At 36.2% G+C, this 12,275-nt stretch overlaps 1 long non-coding RNA gene across 1 annotated transcript; it reads right to left on the bottom strand.

Annotated features, from left to right (window-relative positions):
• Positions 1-5,447: 5,447 nt before the first annotated feature.
• LOC149414552 (uncharacterized) lies at positions 5,448-10,751 on the bottom strand. Its single transcript, XR_016304102.1, has 3 exons — positions 10,656-10,751; positions 9,664-9,813; positions 5,448-5,571 (listed from the first exon to the last, which is right to left on the bottom strand). It is a non-coding gene; the product is annotated as an uncharacterized LOC149414552 (long non-coding RNA).
• Positions 10,752-12,275: the final 1,524 nt, after the last annotated feature.

Genomic DNA, 12,275 nt, shown 5'->3' with positions numbered 1-12,275 from the left:
AATTTGTAGTATACAATGAGAGTTTTTCGTAAATGGAAATAAATTGATATGTAAATTATTGGAAATTAATATACAGAATTTTATATAAAGTACTGAAGGTATATTATAGTTTTTATAATACAATCTAACTAGTAAATTAGTTTTATGATATAGTCAGAATTCTATTTTTTCCAAAGCTATTTTAAGCATTCTTTGATAATATGGGCAAGCTTTATTATTTGCTAGGTGATTTGTTGGTATTTTTAGATTGAATCTTTCATTTGTTGTGGCACAATTTTTACATTTTGGAGAAGTTTCCTTATTTTCACAGTCCTTGTAGGAGTGGTCTCCTGCACAGTGCATACACGACATTTTATTTGTTACCTTTTGTAGGCATCTGCTTGATGTGTGCCCAAATTTAAGGCAAAAATAGCATTGTACGACAGGATTTGTGTCTTCCACGTATATTCGCTGATACCCCAGGTTGATTTTTCCTTCTTTTATTATTTCTTTTCTGACTTTGTTGTTGATTTCGACAATGTAGCTAACATTGTCATTAAATTTATTTTTTATTATTTTTTTAATTTCAAATAGGGTACTTCTGTTTAGACCTTGAGTTATTATTTTTATGCCTTCATTCTGGTTGATTATGTCCTCAACAAAGTCCTCTTTATTGTAGTCATTGGAAATTCCCTTGAAGATCATTGTAGGTTGTTTTTTCTTTATTTCTTCTGCATTTGCTTCCCTGACTTCGTTATTTATCATACTTGATAGTTTGTCTACATCTTTTTTTTCGGGACACTTTATGACGAGTCTGTTTGATGAAATCTGTTTTATAGCGTTGATACGAACACCTAATTTTCCCGGCTTGACCTTTTCTTGTATTTTTTTTTTCAGAGTTTCACTTGTTTCACCGCTGTTTTTTGGTGTGATAAGAATGCAGAATTCATTTATTTGCTCCGAGTTTTTTTATATATTGTTGGCTTCAGCGTCATCTTACTGCTTATAGGTTCTGTTGCGATTTGTTTTTTTATTTCAGTATATTCAATTCCGAAGTGTCCTATAAGGAATAATAATTGTTGGGCTTTCCCGGAAATAAAATTTATTTGATCCTTGTTATATTTTTTCTTTTCATCTTGAACAACACTTATCAGTTCATCAATAACTGTCTTAGCTTCATTTAAGTATTTATGAGAGGTTGACATGATTTAGATTTAGTTGATATCTGAATTTATGTTCGGTAGTGCACCAGCTTCCCCTTTTCGTGACAGCGACCGCCTAAGTAACGTGCCCGTAAGCAGGTATATACTGTGTGTTATGTTTACACAATACACATTTATGCGCAAACTGAGACGTTAGAACTGTCGATGAATGTCACAATAATAATATGCAGGTATTTTTCACAATTTTGAACTGTTTGTTTGTTTTAACGGTTTATTTTAATTGAATGTTACAAAAAAAACACTTGAGATTACGTCTGGCACTTTCTCCTAAAGATTTTTATAATTTTCACTTCACTTAGATATGTTTATCGCTTGGTAATTTGATTTTTTTTGTAACCGCTGAACACAAACATCCGCGTGGCTCAACGATTGACAATTATCAATATACATGCATTGTTGTGTTTTATTTTGTGAATGAAAAATTCCTATCTCTCAAATTTTCCGCATGGTTGTTCATAAAACTGTTCGCAGAAAAGTATGTATCTTTTGTAAAATACGTATCTCCATTCTCGGTTTTTATGTAAACTTCCTAACTCCGATTTGAAATAGAAAGCCTTAACTTACAAAAGTTTAATGATTGAAAATAAATTTTGAAATATATTATATGTTCGAAAAATAAATAAAAAGAATGAGCCGTCTTTCATTTTATTTCACTACGAGGTTTTTTGTGCCTCCTGTAAAATTTTACATTTGGTGGTTACGCATTTTACGAATTAATGCGACGTTAAGTTGCTAACCAAAATATTGAATTTTAAAAATTGTTGACAGACGCAATGGGAACGTTTACAAGTTACAATGACATTTCCATAGACCACAAACTATTAAAAACTAAACTTTTTTCCTTGGACAATCAGCACATCTCGTATTTCGCCCAGTACTATTTTGAAGTGAACGACTTGGTTCTTCATTAATTTGCGAACAAATCCTTTTTCGAATATAGACTGGAATGTTTTTTTGGTCTTTCCGTAATCGTAAATGTTCATACACCAGAGCTAACCCTAGATTACGGATAAACTCTGTTTGCTTTATGTTTTCATTTTTGTTTTCCCGAAAAATAATAGTTGTGTTTGAAGCAGCTATGTTTAGTATCCCATAAAAGATGGTCATAGGCCACCGCTTGCTGTTACGCGAAACATCGTAAGTACCGCAGAGTTCATCGACAACATCTACTCCTGCTTTTGTACCATTATAAAATGTTATAATGTCAGGTTTCTTTTTATCTCCCGTGGTCTCATCAATTCTATCATCATGGTGTAAAGTGGACATAGCTATAACCACTTTATTCTTTTTCGGGGTGTAGGACACTAATGTAATGTCCTTCTGGAAACAGAACAATGAGCTTCCTGGTTCTTTTCCAGTTTTCAATAAAGCGGGCTCTATCATGGACTCAAGATGCCTTTGATCTCTTTCGAAACTCATTTTCGTTCAAAAACTAAAACAAAAAACAAATATTTAGCTAATAAACCAAAAAAACAATTTTCAATTTTACCGAAATAACCACACACCAACTATGTGGTGGGGTATTACGTACCCGACAGGAGTTTGAACACGTATATCTCAAGCGCCGGTTAGCGAAACACTGCGATCCCGCCACTATCCCCTCCCGCAGCTCCTTAGCTCCAGCTATGCGGCGAGACAAACCGTTACAGCAAAAATTTAAAACAAAACGATCATTGAAGTAAGGCGTGGGGTATGTCACACCCCACCACAGCCTCGCCGGGTTAATGCTTGCAAAATTGAAAACGTATTTTTTAGTAACAGAAAACATAATACAGAAAACAAATAATACGGATTTTGTAGTTAAATAAAGCAATTCCTCAAGTTATCAGCTTGATTATATTTTACAGTTATATCCCATTTTACCATTTACCATTGACTAAATCTGCCATTTCCGCTTTTATATTATATTATAGGCAATCCATAATTTGTGAACAGAAAATATTAATCTAAAAATAGATACACGAAATTGACAGTTAAATTAATTTAATTTTTCTCGGTTAGCAAATGTTAATATTGGCAAATGGATTCCCGCAAACTTATTGATGTTTGTGTGTAGATCGCATTGCTTATCACGAAGGTGAACGTTTGACCATGTATTAGTCTAAAATAAGAATCAAGGGACGCTCAGTTCGATTTGGGAAAAAGGCCGTTATAATAAATGGAGTTGCAAGTAATCAAAAATATCTGCATTAGAACTTACTAATAATAATCGCAAGAATTGATTTAACTACGTGGATGGAATAGTGTAAGGTATGTTATAATGTGGAAATGATGTTTGGATTTGAAAACAGGACAAGACTTTTAGCAGTGGTCAAATCATTTGAGGGACTGGGACACGGTCAAGCGGCTTGATCGCAAGCACGTAGTTTTTTTGTCTACTTTGTCTATTGTTGTCTATTATTGTCTATGCTTAGCGGCTTGACAGCCCGCATCAAGCCTCTCCGTCAAGCATGGCCACGCCTTCCTGTGATTTCGTGGTGGTCTATGTATATGTACTTCTATGCCTTCCTGTCATTTCGTGACTTGTGGCAAAATGGAATCTGTCAAAGACAAAGCGTTCTTGGCTCTTACGTTAGCTTTATGTTTGAATAAAATAATAAAAAGAAACGAATTAGGTGTCAAGAATGGTACAAGTTAAGGTACCGCTTTACCCATGAGCATTTGCAAAGTGTATTACAGGCTACAGCTATTTTTTGTATGAATATCTTGTGCGGTATTCATACAAAAAATATGTTTTTTCCATTGAAAATTCAGAAAATTATTTATTCTACAGTTTGATTATTAATGACCTTGAAAACCGCTGTCATAATTATTAAAAAATACTAAAGTACTTCCAGAATTTTTAAATTAGATGGATTTCTACAAATTGAACACAAAAACAAAAACTAAGTACCTATTTTAAAACAATTTTATTCAATTTATATCATTGTTTATGATAAGTGATATTTATTTGTCTATTGTCGTTTGTCTATTCCTACAAAAATATAAATTCGCATCGAGCCCCGCCGCCAGCACGTAGAATTGCGCAATGCTTGCAAGCCAGCTTCGGTACACGGTCAAAATGCTTGTCACAAAGTGCCATAGACAATAAACTACGTGCTTGCGATCAAGCCGCTTGACCGTGTCCCAGTCCCATAAGTAATAATATTGTGGTTATGCATAGACAATAATGGCGACATAGAATAGAAATATTTTCCAAGTAAGTACTAAACACAAAATTTACCGTCCATATAATTTCCCACAGTTTAACAAGTGCTGCGAACATAATATTAAAAGCGTAGAACTTAAAAAATAAAACATGATTATCGCAGGGCCAGTTTTATTTCCTTTTATGATAATCTTTCGGGGATAAATTTGCGCATAATTGTGGGTTTTTTTATTACATTTGATATATCAATAAAATTTTGAAAACAATGTTGATTTATTGATTGTTAAAAAAATGAATTATCTACTTACATTTATAATTAAAAATAGTGACTAATACTGATGAATTAGCTATCATTTAAAAAATGTAAACTAAAAAAAAATTTTTTTTTTTGGTGCATACAAAAAGATCTTATAGGATGATTATTTGTCTCAAGCTGTTGTGTTATATTTTAGTTATAATTAACCAATTTACAGAGAATAATCATTTATGCAAACAAAAATAATTCGTAAAATTAGTTTTCACCGCTTTTGATTTTTTTTAAATGTTTTTCTTTTATAGTGCTTGTGTTTAAAAGGGTGGTGCAAATCAACATTTTGTAATCAATATAGATTTAAGGAAATATGATTATTGTAATGTTCTTACTGTTTTAATAAAAAAAAGGTTCCTTTATACGAAGTATCGTTTATTGTTAATTCAGTTGTTTAAAAGTACAATGCAGTCCTACTGCCTGGAAGGAATCGAAAAGAATGCCGCCGTCCGTACCCTGCCCGTGTCCCCCGAGCAGAGTCGGAAGCGTTCGTCAAACCTCGGCTATCTCCGGCCGTGCACGAACGCCGATACGATACAGTACACCCTTCCCTCTCTAACTGCAGCCCTACGACTACTATAAAACAGACATATAAGGTCCCTAGTTACCGCTTTATGTGGTAACCCTACGGCTAAAACCTTATCACTATCAACAATATACTTGAAAAACATATATAATATACCACACACAGGTCAATGACCTGATATAACAACACAACATATTTAAACTAAATATTTCACACAATTAATAACAAGTACATAATTTATAATTCTTTAATAATGTTGACTTGAGATGTAGCCTGCTCTTCTGGGGTATTTTGTCTGGGCTGAAGTCGATTCGCCCACGGACTCCTTTGTGTTTGTATTGGTGCTGCCCCTGACGGTCCTGGCCCGGCACCTTCTACATCTGCCAACCTGTAAACCTGTAAATCAGGAGAATACCCCTTTAAATCAAGTAGCAAAACCAAGGTCTCCAACTCCTGAGGGTCATTCCAGCTGATCTCAGACGCGGACTGCAACCCGTTGAACTCCTCACCCCAGCTTACTGACAGCTCCCTGATTTGATCCAAGTGTCACTTCCACGTCACATTCGAATCTCCCACTCTCACAATGAAAACCTTTTTTCCCAGAGAAAATCACAGCTTTTGTCCATAATATTTTATTATTTTGGCGATAATCTCGCACAAGGCATTTTTGACCTATCCTAAATTTGCGAACCTTGGCTCCACCAAAACCTCTAATCTGTCTATTCTGACTTTCCGCAATATTATCGTTCGCACGCTTAACCAACTCTGAGTCTAGCTCTAGCTCTCTCACCTTGGGTAGAACTAACCTGTCAAACGAGGAACGAAGCCTCCTGCCTACTAACAAAACAGCGGGTTCAACACCCGTCGAACAGTGAGGCGAGTTTCTATAATCTAACAGAAAATTCAGTAGTTTTATTCTATAATCTTTGTGTAAGCAAGAACCAACCATCACCTTTTTAAGAAAACCTTTTACAGTTTTCACTGCGTTTTCTGCTAGTCCGTTACTTTGCGGGTGCCTTACCGGTGACGTCATAAATTTAATGTTATTTTCGTCCAAGAATTCCTTAAACTCTTCACTCGTGAAAGCGGTACCATTGTCTGACACAATCAATTCAATGATCCCCCCATGTGTTCGTCTTTTTCTTGATTGTACTCACAAAACTACCTACAGAACCCTCATCCTTGACTTTCACCCCTAGATGGTACAACCCCGCAATACTAATTGCCAGTTCTTCCATCTTAATGAAGACAGACTAGGTCCCTCCAGATAATTTTTTTCCTTTGCCCTCCCAGGGATCAACCCCAGAGCAAACACATCCGCTAAATTCGCTTCTAAACGCGTCCCAAATTCACAAAATGTGCTAAGACCGCGTAACCGCACAGCGAAGTCCTTAGACGACTCCCCCTGCGATTGTTTAGCTGAAAAAAACAATTCTAGTTCCCTAAAAACCGACTTTGGCTTCGAACAATGTTTTTCTAATAATTCAAATAAATTATCGAATGACGTATCTGTGACCTTGGTAGGAAAACATAGATTGATCAATAAAGTGAGCGTTTCAGCTTCGAGAGAGCTCAACAAATATGCTCTCTTTTGAGAAGCATCGAGTTTGACGGTTTTTGTATCATCACGGATCAGCAGGAACTGCTCAATCCTCAGGCGGAAGATTCCCCAGTCATCACGTAAGTGGCTAAACCGCGGGATTCCACCTGACTCCATAGCTGCCAGATGCCTGGCCCGACACCCGAACCAGCAATGACACAGCAAAAACACCAACACAACTCGACAACAATAACCTCCAAAAGAGAAGACTACTTAACTCAACCAGGGTCCACGGCGATGGGCTGCTTGGCTAGTTAATATTACTGGCTGCTTGGCTAGTTTTAAAGTCTTCCTTCTGGTCGGATTGACCGTCCTCCTTCCTTCTGATCTCAATAACATAGACCGGAAACTTCCTCCACCGGATGGCAAGTCTTCCTTCCTTCTAGATATTAAGATCCAGCCACCTTGGCCTGAATTTCCGTAACTTCTTCACAACTGATGCTTCTTTCTCCGGATAGCCCTTCTACGGAAGCGACCTTCAAATGTTCACGACAATAATACCCGTCTAAGAAAATCTGTCGAGTAACCCGCACACCCAAGTAATTTGTATGTGTTAAAAGCTTGCAACTTAATTAAACACTTCGCAACGTATAATTTACTTCGGCCGCGAGAATTTGTAATGTTCTTACTGTTTTAATAAAAAAAGGTTCCTTTATACGAAGTATCGTTTATTGTTAATTCAGTTGTTAAAAAGTACAATGCAGTCCTACTACCTGGAAGGAATCGAGAAGAATGCCGCCGTCCGTCCCCTGCCCGTGTCCCCCGAGCAGAGTCGGAAGCGTTCGTCAAACCTCGGCTGTCTTCGGCCGTGCACGAACGCCTGTACGATACACTACAATTATTTTTAAAATACATGTAAAAAAACAAATAAAAATTAATATTTATTAAGAAAATGAGAACTAATAATGAAGTAAGTAAAACGACATGGTTCACAATGCTACAACTGGGCCACTCGGCGTACTTCTATTTTACAGTGTTAGTTTTAATGTTTTTTTGTTCATATATGTACATTTGTACACTCAGAACTTATAAAGGTTTTTCTCCACTGTGAGTCAGCACGTGACTCGTCAGATTGCGTTTTCGAGAAGATGAATAGTTGCACTCAGAACATAAAAAAGGTTTTTTTCCACTGTGAGTCAGCATATGCCTCTTCAGATAGCTCCTTTGATAGCATGTATAATTGCACTCAGAACATGAAAAAAGTTTTTCTCCACTGTGATTCAGCATGTGACTCGTCAGATCACCTGTTTGAGAACATGAATAATTGCACTCAGAACATGAAAAAGGTTTTTCTCCACTGTGAGTCAGCATGTGACTCGTCAGATTGTTCTTTTGAGAACATGAATAATTGCACTCGGAACATGAAAAAGGTTTTTCTCCACTGTGAGTCAGCATGTGTGTTGTCAGATGGCTCTTCCGAGAGAATGAATATTTGCACTCAGAACAAGAAAAAGGTTTTTCTCCACTATGAGTCAGTATGTGTCTCGTCAGATCGCCTCTTCGATAACATGAATAATTGCACTCGGAACATAAAAAAGGTTTTTCACCACTGTGAGTAAGCATATGGCTCTTCAAAGTGCCCCTTCGAGAACATGAATAATTGCAATTAGCACATGAAAAAGGTTTTTCTCCACTGTGAGTCAGCATGTGACTCGTCAGATTGCCCCTTCGAGAACATGAGTAATTACACTCAGAACATGAAAAAGGTTTTTCTCCACGATGAGTGAGCATGTGGCTCTTCAGATTGCCCTTTTGAGAAAATGAATAGTTGCACTCAGAACATGTAAAAGGTTTCTCTCCACTGTGAGTCAGCATGTGGCTCTTAAGATTGCCCTTTAGAGAAAACGAATAGTTGCACTCAGAACATAAAAAAGTTTTATCTCCACTGTGAGTCCGCATGTGGCTCGTCAGATAGCTCCTTTGATAGCATGAATAATTGCATTTAGAACATGAAAAAGGTTTTTCATCACTGTGAGTCAGCATGTGGCAGGTCAGTAAATTTCTTCGAGAACTTGAATATTTGCACTCAGAACATGAAAAAGGTTTTTCTCCACTGTGAGTCAGCATGTGACTCTTCAGATTGCCCCTTTGAGAACATGAGTAGTTACACTCAGAACATGAAAAAGGTTTTTCACCACTGTGAGTCAGCATGTGGCGGGTAAGTAAACTTCTTTGAAAACTTGAATATTTGCACTCAGAACATGAAAAAGGTTTTTCTCCACTGTGAGTCAGCATGTGACTCGTCAGATTGCGTTTTTGAGAACATGAATAATTGCACTCGGAACATGAAAAAGGTTTTTCTCCACTGTGAGTCAGCATGTGACTCTTCAGATTGCTCTTTTGAGAACATGAATAATTGCACTTAGAACATGAAAAAGGTTTTTCTTCACTGTGAGTCAGCATGTGACTCGTAAGAGAGCCCCTTTTAGAACATGAATAGTTGCACTCGAAACATGAAAAAGGTTTTTCTCGACTGTGAGTCAACATGTGCCTCGTTAGATCGCCTTTTCGAGAAGATGAGTAGTTGCATTCAGAACATGAAAAAGGTTTTCCTATGTGAGTTCGCATGTGCCTTTTCAGATAGCTTTTTTGAGAACATGAATAGTTACATTCGGAACATAAAAAATGTTTTTTTCCTGTATGGGTGCTTAAGTGCCTTTTGAAAAACGACTTAAGAGAGTTGGAATAAGTGCAATGAGGACAAAATAATTGTTTTTCCAAAGGATGCGTCTTCAGATCTGGAGATAAAAATAAAGAAATACGATTATAAAGACTCAACACGACTTAATATCAACAATATTAAGGAAGGAAGCACAGAAAATTGATAAAAATGTAAAAAAAAGAAAGCATAAATTATTAAAAAAATATATATATTTTTACCTGACTGGTCAATTCTTTCAATGCGTTCTAAGCATTCCTTTTTTACATCCTGCAGGTCAATGTTAATTTCCATACAAGAGAATCCCCCATCATTATCTTCTCGGCGTCCGAGTTCCGCCTTGACCGTTATAGTCTCCTCATTAATGTAAGCTATAAAACAACATGTTCGTACATTGACAATTGATGTTAAGCAAAAAAAAATTATATCGATAAAAAAATCGTTGATTTACCCTGCAGAAGTGAGAATTAGGAGAAGAGAGTTCAAGGTTAATTGAAGAGAATTAATAAGAATGACCCGGATGTCCGCTTCAGGAAGGAAAAGGTATTTGTTCTTAAGCACCTTCAGTGTGGAGTCATTTTGAGTTAACGAAATGATGTTTTCTTCCATCAATATGTATTTTTAACGTATGAGTATAAAGTGGACAACTTGATGAATCAAGCACTTATTGTGAGCATTAGCGGCTTCTGTGATTGTAGGGTATGGCTCTCGACTAGTAATCTGGAGGTCCCGGGATAAAATTCCAGCGGACGCAAGTAAATTTTATTTGATGGCTTCATGATATCTCACAATTTATTTTTGTAGCGCGTTCCAGCGTGGGAGATACTTTTGGTATCGCCTTGGTGTAATATAAACAATTCACAATTTAAACATTGATTGAAATGACGCCATCTGAATAGCCAGGACTTCACACCTATCACCTCCCTATCTTTATCCCCTCCTTTCTACCAGCCTAACAACATACACCAATTAAACCAAGAGGTTCAGAGCAGTTAGGACTCATTTGGGGAATTCACAAAAACTAAATAAAAATTACTAACTTTGACTAATGTTGTAGTTTGGCTGTTCGGGTAAAGATATATATCATGATAAAAATTAAAATTACTACAGCAAAAGAGGACCGCGTGAACAAGCATATTATACTCTCATGGCAATCCAAAATGGACTTGGATTAATAATATATAATTTATTTAACGTATGTAATGCAACTAACTGGCTGTCTGAGTACTCTCCGCACATTCCTTCTTTACATCGGGGAGGTCGAAATCCATAAACGTGTTCGGCATTACACATTCGCCTCCTTCCTGGGGCCCTGGTTCCGTCGTGACGGAAACAGTTTCTTGGTTTTCTAGATCCATGGCACTGCTGTGGTAGGGTTTGGTAATTGGTACAAGCCCAAACAAATATATATGTACCTGAAACAGAACATAGTTGTAACGGAACCCTCTTTTTAATGAGCTTAATATTTTTTGGTTGAAATATTCTGTCAAAACAATGATATCTTATGCGATAATCATATTTGGAAATAGGGATTTACATATTGTGACTATCTTGACCTTGAAATTGACATTTGAAATCTGTTGAAAGATTTGTCGTTAATCGTCTGATAAGTTAATATAACTATAACTATGAGTAAAGTTAAGCGGGTAAACCTTTTGTTAAGTCCGCTAATCCGCTTTCAATAAAATATTTGTAACTAAAAATTAAAATATTTTCCAAACACTTTATTAAAATAAGCAGACGTCTAATTGACAGTTTGAATGTTACGCAAACAAAACGCCAATAGATTTTCTAACTTAGGTGTACCTATAAGGGCCACTACCGAATTGAATAGAGTAATTATTAAAAGCATTAGAACTCACTTATTTATATCACAAGTATGGGAATATAAATTAAACTTCGTGGGTTAAACAGTGTAAGGGATAAAATGTAGAATTAGAGAGTAAAAACCGGGTGATGCGACTGGCGATGACAAAAGGATGAGTCAACAAATTAGGTTAGTTTTTCAAAGACAATAATGAAGTCATAGACAAGTATTATGACATCAGCAGAATCACGTTTAGCCCGCGCCACGCAACGTAACGCGGCGCAACGTTCTTGTCGGTGTTTACAATGGCCCACGTAACTGGTTACCACCATTAACAAGTCGATAAACAGCTACGATGTTTCATTTTACTTGAAGTGTCAAAGTATTTTGTGATTTGTGTGTGGTTTAATAGTGTGTTAATTTATTTTATGAAGAGAAAGTTAAAGCAAATAGACCATAATGATGAAATAAGACAAAAAGACCTTCTGTTGTGGAATTAAAAATAAAACAATTATCCGAGTAATTTTGTTTTTTTTTATTTCTTTTACATATTATATTTGATATGTCCCTAGGTATCTACGTGACTTGAATTCACAGAAAGGCCAAAGCAAACACGTGCGCCCGCATCTGTCTCTGTGATTTTACACGCAGATGGAGGCGGCAGTCGGATATTATTAGACCTTAAATATTTAGTCAATAGCGTGGCCGGAAATCGCAATAAAAATTAGAAAGCCAACTTAGAAATACACCCAATAGTCGGCAGATTTAGCTCTAGACCCTCATCAGGTAGTAATTCTGAAATGGGTGTATCGTTAAGCCAGCGACCCGGCAATAAAAAAATCTTCGCCCAAGGCTAGGCTAAATTGTAATTGTTTGAAGGTCATATTTAAAAACGTGATTTTAAAATATTTAACATTAAGTATAAATCTAGATGTAAGAGTAATTGTCAACTTAGATTAGAATTTTAATTGTAACCAGATATTAATTAAGTGTACGCATGCATAATGTTAAGATACCTAATATATA

Source organism: Hesperophylax consimilis, chromosome 20 (genome assembly GCF_061612785.1).
Source record: "Hesperophylax consimilis isolate HC1 chromosome 20, BYU_Hcon_1.0, whole genome shotgun sequence".
Lineage (NCBI taxonomy): Eukaryota > Metazoa > Arthropoda > Insecta > Trichoptera > Limnephilidae > Hesperophylax > Hesperophylax consimilis.
This window is presented reverse-complemented; position numbering and strand designations above follow the sequence as displayed.